Consider the following 15,020-nt stretch of genomic DNA (forward strand, 5'->3'; position numbering starts at 1 on the left):
ACGTTGTGGAGCTGCACAAGGCCGACTGCTGATAATCCCCAAGAGATAAAATTAATTGTGGCCATGAAGGGGGCGGCGAAAGACGTGTTTCCTGCAAAAACGAACCTCCAGCTGCAATGCTAGCTTCTGCAGTGGAGTGTAAGTTTGCTGGTTTTAGATGTGATGGGACAGATAACACCCCATAGTACAGCGCCTACATATACCAAGCCTTGGAGCCTATCTTCAAAGTGATGGTTTAATGACATATCACATTTACACAGCAAAATGCAGTCGATTAAATATGACATGTTTGGTTTAGCATTGCACTCCAGCATCCAGCTAAAGCTAAGAAGTAAAAAAAGCTTGTACAACACATACAGTATTAGCATGGTGCAAATTACAGAACTAATTCACACACCTATCTCAAAGGGTTTTGACACTGTAATCTATAAACATGGACAACAATACTGGTTATTTCCCAATGTACTGGTTATTTCCCAATGTAACTAATGCCAAAAGTGAAGGTGATCAGATGAAGAGCAGCTGACTGACCTCAGACCAGTTTCTTAACAGCTTTGTTCTAGTAGCATTATCTTAAATGGTAGGGAGAGAGTGTTTTTTATAATGCTTGCTCTACATTTTAACTACGTGATTTTGTGCTAAAAGGGGAAAACCTGACTCATAGCTGACAACAGAGAACAAAACATGTCTAAATGTTACTGAACTGAATTACTGTTCACACTGTGTAAATGGTAATGTTAATTAAAAGTGGAGTCTTTTCGTTAAAAAAGTGTATGAAATTATTGCATTTTACACTCTAACATTCGTGCTTAAGTTCATAAGTATTTGGACAGTGATATTCTGTCATTTGGCCTCTCTACAAAAACTCATTGACATGTAGGCTTTCAACCTTCAACACAAAAATTGGTTGAACCGTTTAAAAAAATAGTCAGTTTTACATAGTCTTCAATTTCACAGGCTCAGAAGTAATTAGCCAATTAAATGATAAGCAGTTTCACGGCCAGGTGTGGCCTGTTCCCTTATTATCCTGCGGAAAATTAGGGAGATAAAATGAGTCTGGAGTTGATTTCATGTGTTGGATTTGCATTTTGTTAAATTTGACAGTGTACCAATGTTCATAAACATAAGAATCAGAGAGAAGAATGTCTTTCACGTGTGTCAACAAGAATACTAGTGTTTTATTGTGTTTTTCTTTAAATTAACCCATATGACAATGTTATGGCTACTAGTTTCTATACTACAGTACACTACACTTTTTTGGGGCACTTAAACACTTTGCTTAAAGCCATTTAAATCAGTAATTTCAGTTTTTTTTTTTTGTATGTGGTAAAACTCCATACAATATTTTTACATACTGTGATATGGTAAAACTGTGTTCTATTTTTTAAATCTCAATAATTGTATAACATACAATGTTTTGAAAGTGTGCCTACTGTTGTGTGTGTTGCATCTGTAGTAAGACATCAGTGGGCTGCTGTGGTTTATAATTAGATTAGATTAGATTTGTACATTTTGTTTACAAAGACAGCGATCTGCTGTATGCTGTAGAGCTGTTAAATTCTAAGTGGTTATTGTGCTGTATGTGATTTCTGGCACATAGGCTGCTGCTGATGATTTTCAGTAAAAGAAGGGGTTTAAAGAGTTTATATCAGTGCAGTAAGTGTATATGCAGTGATTTAAGATTAAGTCAGACTTTGATTTATAAATAGTAAGTATGTCTGTGCCTTTGAATGGGAGCAGAAATGCTCAGGTGTAGTTCTTTCAAGCTCATTTACCACCCTGTTATTTTGCTTCAAGCTGAAACATGTTTTTTCATCTTTTGGAGGGTTTGTGGGAAAACTAAAAATAACTTTATAGCTCTATTCCTTTTTCGCATATTCTGTGTACATCATGGGGACTGACTGAACCGGCAGAACAAAGCATTTCATAAGCTTAGCACTGTAACAAACATGGAAATTATCTTTTTTTTTTTTGGTGAAGGATGTCCACAAACGTATAGATACACACAGTACATCATAGTATACATTTTTTCTTTTTTTTTCTTTTTTTTAATTTTAAGACCACTTTGGCTGATTCTGAAATGTGGATTTGATTACATCAGTGCAGTTTTCTAAAGTTTGCTAAAGTAAACTGTAATTCATGAATTAGAAAGATGTCCACAAACTTACAAACATAGGGGCATATTGTGTATTGCAGTTCTATGTTCCATTCCTTTTTTGAGGTAACTTTAATACCATGTGAAGGGATTTCTAGAACATTGTCTACATATAGATGGACAATTGTCGAATGTAGCTTTGTTAATTTTGCCAATGATAATTTTATCATTTTTATTTAAGTACACTTTAATATCATGTGCCTGGACGTTTACTACAACATTCTGTAGTTGTAGATGGCTGGTTCTAGAATGTGGCTTTGATTACATTTTTGCTGGTTTTTGAGATAAAATGTGGCTGACTGTGAACAGGCTCTAACACATCAGCTTTGTGTTCACACACACACACACACACACACAGAGTCAAACATTTTCACACCTTCTGGACAATCCCGCGAGTGAACTGCGCTTTTACAGCTAATGTGAGAATGTGTGTCCTTAGGTTATGTCCTTAGTCAAACTTACTGTGTGTGTGTGTGTGTGTGTGCCAGTGTCCTCATAAGTGCCAGTGCGGGGACATTGACACAGGCTGGCACTTTCCAGTCCCATGGCACGTTATAATTTCACTGTTCATGATGACAGATGGTGGGAGTCAGACCGTTTGGTGTCACTCTCTCTCACACACACACACACACACACACACACACACACACTGCACTGCATAACTTAAAAGAGTAAACATCATAGGCTTAATTCACTCTATACATATAGTCTAAATATAGTCTAAATATGCAACATTATTGCACAAAAAGAGATGATGATACATCAGCGAAATATAAAATTTTCCCCAATTTGGAAGTCCAATAGCCCAACCCACTCATTAGGACAATCAGTAGTAATGCCCCCCCTAACACCAGGAGGGTAAAGACTAGCCCGTGCCTCCTCTGATACATGTGAAGTCAGCCACCCCCTCTTGTCCACTGCCCCTGACGCAACATTACTGGGTAGCCAGCACACTTTGAGGAAAGCCAAGTGACCCGACTCCTATGTGTCTACCTACCCAGAGAGAGAGAGACCAGTTGTGCTCTAGTTACAATAGTGAGGACAAAAGCCTGGACCCACCAGAATGTCAAAATATGTCCAAAGAATGTCAGAAGATGATTTTTATTTTTGTTTTACCTGTCACCCAGAATACCGTAGCATTTTATAGCATAGCTTTGCTGCCACTGTTTTGTTTATGAATATGCCCTGATTTACTGATTCCAGTACACACACACATTCCCACAATGCTCTGCTCCCACAGCCTTATCTACATGTCATGACATCATCACAAACCTCAGATTTCTTCATGTGTCTTGTTCTTTCTCTCTCTCTCTCTCTCTCTCTCTCTCTCTCTCTCTCTTTCTCTCTCTCGCTTTCTCTCTGTCTCCGTCTACTGAACTGACAGTAGTCTGATTGGCTCTGTGGCTCAGAGCTCAGACTGGTGAGGGATTTAAAGTGTGTGTGTGTGTGTGTGTGTGTGTGTGTGTGTGTAAGCATGTAGTCAGTCAATGAGAGACAGTCTGAAGCTCTGTAGCTGGATCCAAAGGCTTTAACCCAAGACAGCAGTGACATCATAATTGACTCCACTTTATTTCCATACATAAAGTTTTTTGATTGGTTCTGTCTTTCAGTTTAATTGTCTGTTGTCCCTCCCCTAGCTAAAATATAGGTTCTGATTAGTTCTTTACTTGTTCATGTCTACAAATCTTTGTATCAGTGTCAGAGCTGTTAAGGTAGAGTGGAGTTATTTCAATACGCAGCTGAACTTGGGCTATAGAAACCAAACCAGTGTTTGGATGTGTTTTTATTCTTTCAAATCATCCATTTGTACTACTTTTAGAAGCTAATATTAGGTGGTTCTTATTTTTATGTTAATTAACTTTTAATTACAACACTGAAAATTAACCCGGTACAGCAGTACATACATAGATCTGTAGCTCACATTTATTTATTAATTTATTATTATAATTTTTTTTTAAATCATTAATCTTAAAGCAAAATAATGCAATCTAGACTACAAGGTAAAATAAAGTAAAATAGTCCATCCCATTCTATTCTGTAGGCTTTATTTCTCCAAAAGGAATGGGCAAGCTGAATGTGTGCATTTGCACATCCAAAATCTCCATGGATGCCATTTAAAGTAGCTGAGTGCATTTATTAGAAGGGTTGTCTGCAAACATTTGGACATAGAGTGTATCTATTAGTCCAGACTGATCTGATTAAACAGTGCGAGGAGCGTTGAGAGGCAAGGTGTGGCAGTGAGCTGTCAGACTGAAGACAGTGATGAGTTTGAATTCAAATCGTAGTGTCTCTGGCTGAGAGACGGATTCAATTAATGGCTCTTTGGAACCTCAGGGACGCCTATATCTCTTCTCAAACATCAATCTGTCCCGTCTTCTCAATCTATCCTTCTATTTCTCTCAATCTATCCTCACTCTTTCTCTTCAATCACTCTCTCCTTCCTCTGAGAGAGGTTCATTTCGTATTCAGCCGATAACCATCGGAAAGCTAAGGACAACATACGTTTCTGAGCTCTGATCTGAGGTCTGTTCAGTTCAATTAAATTCTAAATGATTCATATACCACCTTTTGATTCATTACATATTGATTAATATGTTGTCAAAGCAACATTACAGAGATACTGGTCCAACAATGGTAAGGAAAATCTTCCTCAGACTGGGAGGAAGAAACCTTGTGAGAAACCAAGATATGATAATATTAGGAAACCAATAACTTATAATATTACTTTTATTTCGCTGCACAATTTAAACCTTTCATGGAGCTTCCATAATATTAGTGTATTAGTGTATACACAAGATATAAAGTTTACCAAGGTCTCTTATCAGCCAATTTTGCTTTTCTAGTTAAGCTGTCATTGACTCAAATTGACCATTATATGACAGAACTTTTTACCATTTACTGTTTGTTGGGCACATTCCACAGATTAAAGTTAAAAATACATCAGCTTTAAAGGCTAGTGGAAATTATTTATTATTTTTCTTTTTCTGGAACTTCAAACACTTCTCACCATTTATTATGCAGAGAAAAGCATGTGGTCAGTTGCTCCACTCACATTATACTGATTTTACTTATTCCTATATATATATATATATATATATATATATATATATATATATATATATATATATATATATATATATATATATATATATATATATATATATATTCATGTTAATGTACTGTATCTTCACAACAACCACTGATCACATTCAAATGTCTTGTATTAAAACTCAAATTGCAAAAATTATCTTTGGTTTAAATTCTTAGATTTGTGTAATAGATTCGAGTCATGTCTGTGTTCACTCCTGTTGTGTTCTTGTTTAGCTATTTATGGTTTTTTTTTTTTGAGATTTTCCAGTGTTTCTTTCTCTTTGCTCTAAGGGAATGTTCTTTGCTGCTGTCACCCTTCATTTGCTTAATAAGGGCCTAGACCTGGTTTTCTGTAAGGCTGCTTTACATCCTTACGAGACTTGACTGTGCATCCTGAGATAGATGAGATAGACTGAGCTAATGAATGTAGTGGCAATATAAACAGGTCACTGTCTTGGATACAGAGTTCATATGAAAAGCTGAGTGCACGCTGTGTTAGAGTCAGCACTGAAGTAGTCCATTCAATGCAAGCGGTATTTTGCACATTCGTGTTTTATTTCGACCTGTACGGTTAAACAGGGCACTAATCGTTTTTTAGACTCCCTCAAACATCTTTACTGGGCGTCAGCACAGCTAACATGTCTGGATGTTCCTTCAGAACATACAAAAGGCTAATTTCTATTTGAAATCCCTCTGACTTGAATTGGGAATAAATGCTGAATTAATGTTGAATGGTGAATGCTGGGCTGAACATTGGGTCACCCCAGTTTAATATCACTCTGGTTTTATTGATTTCCTTATTAAAATAACAAACCATTGATTACAACATGACTGGAAACCGCTTAACCCTACTGTTTATGCTTCCGCATTAACTAACATGGAAGTGTGTGTACGTTCCCGAGAGGTAGTGGATCAGTTAGTGTTTGAAAGGCAAAGACAGATTTTTGTCTTCCCAAACACCTTTCAGAGCAGTCAGATCATATCAAATTTGCTTATTTATTTATTTATTTATTTTTACCTGACTCTCAAAGTGTATACTGACCAACGGCTCAATTTGAATAAATCCTGTTAATAACTAATGAAAACTGAGGATGCAAAGAGATGTTTTTTTTTTTTAATTTTAAGTTCCATCCTAAATAAAACACCAGCAACATTATCATAATAATAATACCTGTCCATTACCGCAATATGATTTAAGCTTAACCTTACAAATCAGCAAATCAGCAGGTTCTAGTTTGTAGCAGACCATTGTTTTCTGTCCAATGTCATTGTAAAATTTGCTGAAATTCTTCTTTAGAAAGTAAATATGAAACCTATCCTGCAATTTGAGCCTGTATAAACGGTGCAACAGTGTATTTTGGACCGGCTTCTGGTGAATAAAACTGTTAATTTTCCACTTAAAAGTAGTTCCACACTGCAGACTCTTAGACTACTTGTTAAATTCTTAAACAAGCATGGCTGCCACAAGTTGTGATGTGATGCGATTTTAGTCGTTATATGATCTTTTGTTGTTTAGATTCTGAACTCAGCTGTAATTGGATTGGGCTTAATAGAGCCAATTCCCAGGAAAATATGCCGGGTTTATGGTTTGGCCGTCATCATTTTCCCCAGTACTTTTATAATATAAGCATTATGCTCATGTGCATTGAGATTCTTCTATATACATATATAGTGTAATTGGAAAGTGTTTATAAACTTTAATTTTATCTTCTTAAACTTTTCCTCAGCTACACTTTACCTCATCACTCTTCTCTCCATTCATATAATATGACAGAATCCAGTACAGCAAAAATCCATTATTAACTGCGCGTCTACACTTTTCTATCTCTAGGTGAATGTTATCGTCATCAGAGTGACACCATTTTCAGCAATTCTAATAATCTGAGCAAAGTGGTTAGCATAAAGTCCATTACAGCTGCCATCTAGTATATGTGCTGGGTCCATTATACAGCCTGAAGCTAAAGAAAAGGCATGCTAATGGCTAATCCGCAGCGCCACAGGGCTAGCCATGCTTTCTATGGGGTAAATAAATGACATGTCTCATTAAAGTGATAAATGGTTTGTGCCGATGCCCAGATTTTTGGTGCCGGAGTCCCACGGCAGTCCGAGCTCGACCCGAAACGCTAAAACGTGTCACAACGTTAAAGAAAAGAGCTGAGGCAAGCAGTGATAGCTGCCAACACTAGCGCTCTCGTTTTTACTCTCTCTCTCTCTCTCTCTCTCTCTCTCTCTCTCTCTCTCTCTCTTTCTTCACATATACATGTGCGCGCACACACACACGCACACACTCTGACTCGAGGGAGTCGTTTCACCCTTAGCTTCAAGTCATTAAACCTAGCATTGGATGCTAGCACTCAAGGCGCTAGCCATTTGTTTACAGTGTTCCTCAGGGAAATAAGGGCATTTGTGAGGGCATTTCACTAAATAGCTTCATATTATTATTCAGAAGTCCATAATTAGCTTCCACGCTGCCAAAACACCCCGGCCATGTATCCATCTCACCAGCTAGGGGTAGTCCTTATGAAATAGAGTGATAGATTATAATGGGTTGATCAATAGGGGTGATTTAGACCATATATCATTGTCAGCGTGCTAGCTGTGGGTAAAATTGGTGTAGACAACAGAATAAGCTGTTGAGTCCTGGCTTAGGGTTTGAGCCCAGTTCTAGTGTGTACATTTATTATGTACTGTAAAGTCAGAGTAAAAACATTCTGTTATATTTGGGAGAAAAGGCTTGAATTGTTGATGTGGGTGTGCTTTTTCTGGTGAGTGGTGTAGCAGATATAGCTATTTTTACAGTCCTGTTTTAAAAGGAAAGGGGAGAAGGTCACAGGTGAATAGTTAACAGGGTTAGCACAGGCTCAATGCAGAAACTCCACTTTTCCTCACTTACTCACAAACAATATAGCAATGCAACAAATACACTGACCACCCTCTTTATTTAAACCACCTCCTCCAATGTGTTTCTACATGCTGTGTCCTTTTTTTCTCTGCTCTACTGACCATATAGAAAGTTAATTGATTGTAGTGCTTCTGATCTTCTGCATACTTTATTATCCTCCTTTCACTCTGTTCTTCTTTTAATGGACCACCACAGAGCAGCTATTATAATTTAGGTGGTGGGTCATTCTCAGCACTGTATTGACACTGACATGGTGTGGTGTATGATTTGTAAGTGTGTATTGTGCTGGTATGAGTGAATCAGACACAGCAGTGCTGCTGGAGTTTTTAAACTAAACTGCAGTGAGAAACCAGAACTAAGTGGACCAAACGGTTACACAAAAAAAAAAAAAAAAAGCATCCTGCAGCATCCTGTAAGCACTGATGAAGGAAAATGCAAAAATGCAGCCTGAAGTAACACATCTACTTAATTAATATTTACTTTATTGTATTAAAATGTATAATTGATTTTAATTTTTTAAGAATATATTTTGGATGATCAGATGCTCCTATGTATTTTGCAGCAATAAGCTCCCAATTTCCTCCAGCTCAGGCCTTGATACCAATAAAAATGTATTATGTTTGTTTTCTTTAGGGGATTTGTTATCTGTACTTATTGTCACCTATAGAAAATCAATTAAATGAGTAATTTGACTATTAATGTGATATGGAAGCACTCAGGACCAGTAGCTGACTCTCAGAGCAAGGTGCTGAAACACATAATGAAAAAATATCGTCTCTCTGTGTCTGTGGCATCACTCACCACAGAGTTCTAAACTGCCTCTGGAAGCAGCAACATCACAAGCGCTGCACCTCTGGAGCTTCATCAAATGTTTTTTTTTTTTTTTTTTTTCCCATGGCTGACCAGCTGCACACTAGCATAAGTTCTCAGTGCACAGTGCCAGGTTTTGGCTGGAGTGCTGTAAAGCACTCTCGGGCAGCGGAAACGTGTTCTCCAGAGTGATGATTCACGCTTCAGTACCTGACGGTCTGATGGACGAAGCTGAGTTTGGCAGATGTCAGGAGAACATTATATTACTGCATAGTGCCAGCAGCAAAGTTCGGACAAGTGAAGGATAGCGGTTAGGGCTGTTTTTCAATGTTTGAGCTCGACCACTAGGTTCCAGAGAAAAGTCATGTTAGTGCTACAGCTGAGAAAGCCATTTCACACAATTATACGCTTCCAACTTTGTGGTAACAGTTTGGAGAAGGCCCTTTCCTGTTCTAACATGACTTTGCACAGAATATTGGCGCTGAACAGCGTTCCTAAAGACTTGGTTTGACGTGAGTTTGGTGTGGAGGAACTGCAGTGGTCTGCAGAGAGCCCTGGTCTCAACCCCCTTGGGCATAGTTGGTATGAATTGGTGCATTGATGGTAAGCCAGTGCTTTTTATTAAACATCAGTGCGTGACCTTATAATATAATGCTTCTTGGTCCCAAACCCATTCCACCCCATGCCCCTACCACTTAGCCCTACCCCTCCGTTTTACATGGTAGGGTGCCCCAATTTGTGTTGGGATAGATTGGTAGAAAGAAGCCAAAGTAAACCACAAATAAGTCAATAAATAAATACAGTAAAAAGGTCCTTATATTCATAACAAGCATTATAAATCAGTTGCAGCACATCTTGGTAGCTAGCTAGCTAGCTAAATTTCCCTTTCCACTTTAAATAGTGCCACTGCAACTGACTTTGCTGTGTTTAAGGGGACATGGAAAACTTTTAACAAGAAGCAAATAACTAACTTCAGCTCCACATTGCAGAGGAATCCGAAGACTTACTATGCCCTAAATCTAACTAATGTCCCGCAATGAGGTTTCTGAGCTTTACCACTTCTTTTCTGTCACATGAGAATTGCAGGGTCACCTACGGAGCACAGCTAGTAGCCTAGAAATGAACCAGTGTTCTGTTTCATTTATTTATTTTGATGACATATCAGGATCTTGAAGCGTTGTATGATTTCAGAGGTATGATTTTAACAGTGTTCCCCTGTAACTCAATTCCAAGGGGTAGAGGTGCAAATAAGAAATGGGATTGGGCCTTGGAGTAAAGGGAAAGTAAAAACGCCAGGCTTACAAAATCCTGTGAAAAGCCTTGGGGGCATACTCTATATTATGCTGGACTTTTGACACAAGGCAGATCAGGTCTCTAGGTTCATACTGTTGACGTTCAGCTCTGGCCCTACCGTCTGTGTGCCTCAGCAGATATTGAAATGTTTTTTTTTTTTTTTTTCTTCAGTTTTCAGCTTTCCAGTTTTGAAGAGCTTTTGCTATCTGCAGCCTCAGCTTTCTGTTCTTGGCTAACCAAATGGAGCCTGCTACCGTAGCCCATTCACCCTCATTCTGGGATGCTTTTCTGCCCACCATAATTGACCATAGTGGTTATTTGAGCTTTGTTATCCTTTCCGTCAGCTCAATGTCCGCAGAACTGACTCTTATAATGAATAAACCACGTTTCCTTTTCCCTCATCCTGATGGTTGATGGGAACAGTACCTGAACCTGCTGCTACACAATTGACTGATTAGATGATCATGAATTAGTTGCATGAATTATCATATAATTAAGTATAATTAATATGGGGTGTGTGTGTGTGTGTGTTTGTTTGGTTCACATGAGCTTAAGCTTTAATTCACACCAGGAGGGCCCTGCCAGGATTTGGCTTCTGATTAAACAAATACTTTTCTCATAGCTAAAATTATACTTCCTCTCACTGCGTTTAGACTGTGGGTGTTATTGAAAGCTACGTATCTACGTAAAGCTAAGTATCTACTATGACTTATTCAATATTTACTATAAGTTATTTGTAGGCAATATGAATTATTCAGTTTCTACTGTCTCTTATTCTGTATTTACTAATAGTTATCTATAGCCACTGTGTTATTCAGTATCTACTGTCTCATAGTCTGCATTTACTATTAGTTGTTTGTAGCCATTATGAATTATTCAGTATCTACTATGACATTTTTAGGATTTACTATTAGTTTTTTGTAGCCACTATAAATTATTCACTATATAATGTATCATTGTGTGTTTGCTATGTTTCGTTACTATAAATCATCCACTAACATTTCCCCATTATTCAATATCTATTATGAACTGTTCAATCTGTGTTACAATTTATTCAGTATTTATTTTTCATTTGTCAGTACCAAATATTTATTATACATGACTTAGTGCATACTATAAGATATTCACATATACTGTTAATAAGTCAGTACTTGCCTTGAGTCCGCACCTGTATGAAATGGTTGTATGAAGACCAGTGTACTGCTAATGATTTATTTAATATACTTTATATAAAACATATTTGGTGGATATGCCATTATATCCTGATTTATTTATTTATTGTTTTATGATACATTATATACACCTTATATAGCAGGCAGCAGTTTACTAACATTTCAGTGACTTCTTCTACATGGGCTTTTGCCATAATAACAACCAGGTTTTTGCAGTCACTTTTTCAGATGTGTGCTGTTTGATTTATTTATTTTTTAACACACTCAGCTGTTGGCTTTGCTCTGATTTATTCACTCAGCTTTTCAGCTTTTCCGCGGAAGCCATTTTCCCGAGCCTCCAGAGTGTCAACACAATTATCCTAATTAGCGTTAATTCAACATGGCTGGAGCCGTTTGGCTAACAAAGCGGAATGAGAGCGCTAACTTGAAGAGGAGGAGGGTCTTTCGGTCCCCGCCCCTTCCTCCCGTCTCTAATGACGATGGCATGCCCCCTGGATCCGTTCCCATGGAGACCAGCTCTGGGAAGTGGCACTGCAATAAGAGGGGTTAACTTTTTTGAGTAGAGGCACAGAATTAAAATCATTGGACCAAAAATCATGGTTTAAAAAGGCCTGCAGTGTGAGCTGTTTATGAAGAGATGTATGAATGTCTTTTTGAGGTTATTATATCACATCAGTTATTATATTGTATAATAATGTGCTTGGTATCATGTATCTATATGTTTAAATCTGCAGTTCTGCTGAGTACAACTTCTGAAGGTATAATGTTAAAGTGAAAGAAATCTGAAGAAGAAATTTCTGCAGTGTAGAAGAGTTCTATACTGTAGATATTTGAAGATCTCCGCTGATCTGAGAACTGAGATGAGTTCTGCCGGCTCAATAAAACCTGGAAAAAAGTTTTGAAGGAACAAACTTGCTTATCCCAAAATCCCACGCTGCTTGCGTAGTCGACGCACACTCTCACCGGATGTCTGATTCCCAAAATTCCATTACCTTAAGCTCCTTAATCTTGATGTTCTGAGTGTTCAGACGCGATCTCGTTGGAGGGCGAAGTATGACACACGCAGGCCCCTGCACTTTCCTCTGCGCTTTGGGGGATTTGACAATGTAATTTCCAGCCCGAGAGAGAGATGTTATCATTAATTCTAAATTTGCTCATTTTTGTGGTTTGATGATCACAATATTACGGCCCAGTCAACTGTGTAATCTGCTGTAGCGATTATAAGCAATGAGTGTTGTGTTAAAATTGTACTAAAATGTCAATTGCAGTGTTACAGTGGTAGGTGTGATTATCTTATAGTTATTCATTTACATATTTATTTGCATCACATCCTTTGCAGCCTTTTATCCCTATTTATTCATGTCATGTCTGGTCATGAAATGTTGATAACTAGCATTTCAGGCTTATGTAACTTACAAGCAAATGTTTGTTACAGTACCGGCCAATGGTTTGGCTTTATTTATTTGTATTTTTACATTATATTGTGTAATTACGGAGTAAACACTAAAAAGTGTTTGTCCTCCACAATCCTCTGATCTAAACCTGATCAACTGAGATGGTGATTTGAGGTGATTTGGGATGAGCATGAGCTTTACAGCATGAAGGAAAAGCAGCAACTATTTTTCAGCAACTCTAGGAACTCCTTCAGGATGCTGAGAAAACAATTCCAGGTGGCTCTCCCTCATGAAGACACTGAGATTGAAATATCAGGAGTGTAGTGCAGATCTGTCCTCAAACATAAATGTGATACTTAGAACATATTATCTAAACTATAAACATATTCTGGTACTTTAATTGTGAGTCAGGCTTCTTTGGGGATTTCCAGAAATATTAATCATAATTTGTAAGGTGGGTTAACACAGTGCTCAGTGCTCACTAGCAGCTAAACATAAACTCAACATTTTACACATATTGTATTTAATCAAGTCCATTCTGACAGAGGGGGTTGCAGAAGATTCGAGTATGAACTTAATGTATAGCAGTCTCTACTGTTTAGAGTGGTGTTAAAGAACATAACAGTGAGTTTGTAAAGTCATAAAAGCCCAGACCTTCGGTATTAGTATAAACAAATTAATAAGGTACTGATGTAATACACATAATGCAACAACAGCTTCACAACTTGTATTTTACCAGTTCTACAAATCATGTCAGAACTAGTAGATTAGTAGTAGTACTAGTACTAGTAGAAGCATTTAATTAAATTATTTGATTTGGTAAAAAAAAAAAAAAGTCAGGTGAGGTCAGGTGATCACATGTTCACACACTGTCCTGTGATACACTCAGGATGTTCTGTGTTAAAGTGATGGACTCAATAATAGTCTCAATTAGTCGTTAGGTCTGAGTCCAGTAGAACATATATGGGATGTGGTAGAATAAGACAGATAATTTAGTACTCTTAAATACTGGTAGCACCAGGTTAACAGTGCACTTTTCCTCCATTTAATGGACGAGCTGTGTATGATCTAATACAAATTTCCAATACAGTATTCAGACAGTGATTTGTGACAGGGTTTGTAGTTATATATTATGGTATTGTTTTTTATTTTTTTTGTGTGTGTGTGTTTTATTGTGTGGGTGGAGCCAACATGGATCCAGCCAATGAGCTGCCTCTCTGACACACACGCACACGCACACACACACACGCGCGCGCACACAGATTTTAAAATAAATAGACAGCATTCTCAGTGCTGTTTTTCATAGCTGCTGACGGATGCTCGTTTGTTTTGGGGAATTTTCAGAGTGCCCCCCACCCCACCCTCTGTTTCTCCTTTTTTATTTCTCATCTCTCTCTCTCTCCCTCTCTCTTTCTCCTTCTGCTTCCTGACTCATGCTGACAGAAAACAAATGGTTTGCTTCCCCTCTCTCTCTCTCTCTCTCTCTCTCTTTTTTTTTTCTCTCTCTCTCTACTTTGTAACTGTCAGTCTTGTCTGCTCCAAGATTTTAACACCGGTTATCTGACCATCTCACCTGTGGCAACACACACACACTGGTTCATTTCTTTACCACAAGACCGGCATCTATTCGTTAAATCTTGTCATCACTATTTATTTACTATACTTTTTTTATTAAATGAAAAAGCTATAACATTTCCACATGTTGGATGTTGGATGGAGGCAGTTAAAAATTAATCTGAATAACTAGTATAAACTACAAAGGTTGTGCAGTTAATATGATTATTTCAAGAATATACTACTGCAACAAAGTAAATGCTGTTAAAGTTGTATGAAATAATAATATAACAAAAACAACGTACTGTAACAAAGCATGTACCAAAATACTACAGTGTTACTACAGGATGTTTTGTGTGCATATAAACTGCAAACATAAACAATTGCCCGCTCCAAAATGATGCATTGTATATGTATAAGTATATGTATTTGTATTTCTTTATCTGTTTATAAAATCACAATATTACCGTGTCATAATATATTTTGTATGATACGATGTGCAAAATATAGATGTCCATTTTTTTATTTATTTATTTTTTTTTTTTATTTTTTTTTTTTTGCAGGTCTCAGGGGAGAAAATGTTCCATTAACTTTCACATCTACAACCTCAAGGTAAGAAGCACTTGTTTTCAGGCTCTTTTCATTTCTCT

General features: G+C 37.4%; 1 protein-coding gene across 34 annotated transcripts in view; it reads left to right on the top strand.

Moving 5' to 3' along the window:
- The window catches only part of LOC103034479 (protein tyrosine phosphatase receptor type D), a 535,243-nt gene that overhangs the window by 221,614 nt on the left and 298,609 nt on the right, over positions 1–15,020 (top strand). For all 34 annotated transcript variants that reach the window (XM_022681944.2, XM_022681952.2, XM_022681947.2 and 31 more), the window contains exon 8: positions 14,934–14,982. The gene's annotated coding sequence lies outside the window, so the exon portion shown is untranslated. The remainder of the gene's footprint in view (positions 1–14,933; positions 14,983–15,020) is intronic.

The sequence above is a fragment of the Astyanax mexicanus genome, chromosome 25 (assembly GCF_023375975.1).
Source record: "Astyanax mexicanus isolate ESR-SI-001 chromosome 25, AstMex3_surface, whole genome shotgun sequence".
In the NCBI taxonomy this organism is placed as follows: domain Eukaryota; kingdom Metazoa; phylum Chordata; class Actinopteri; order Characiformes; family Acestrorhamphidae; genus Astyanax; species Astyanax mexicanus.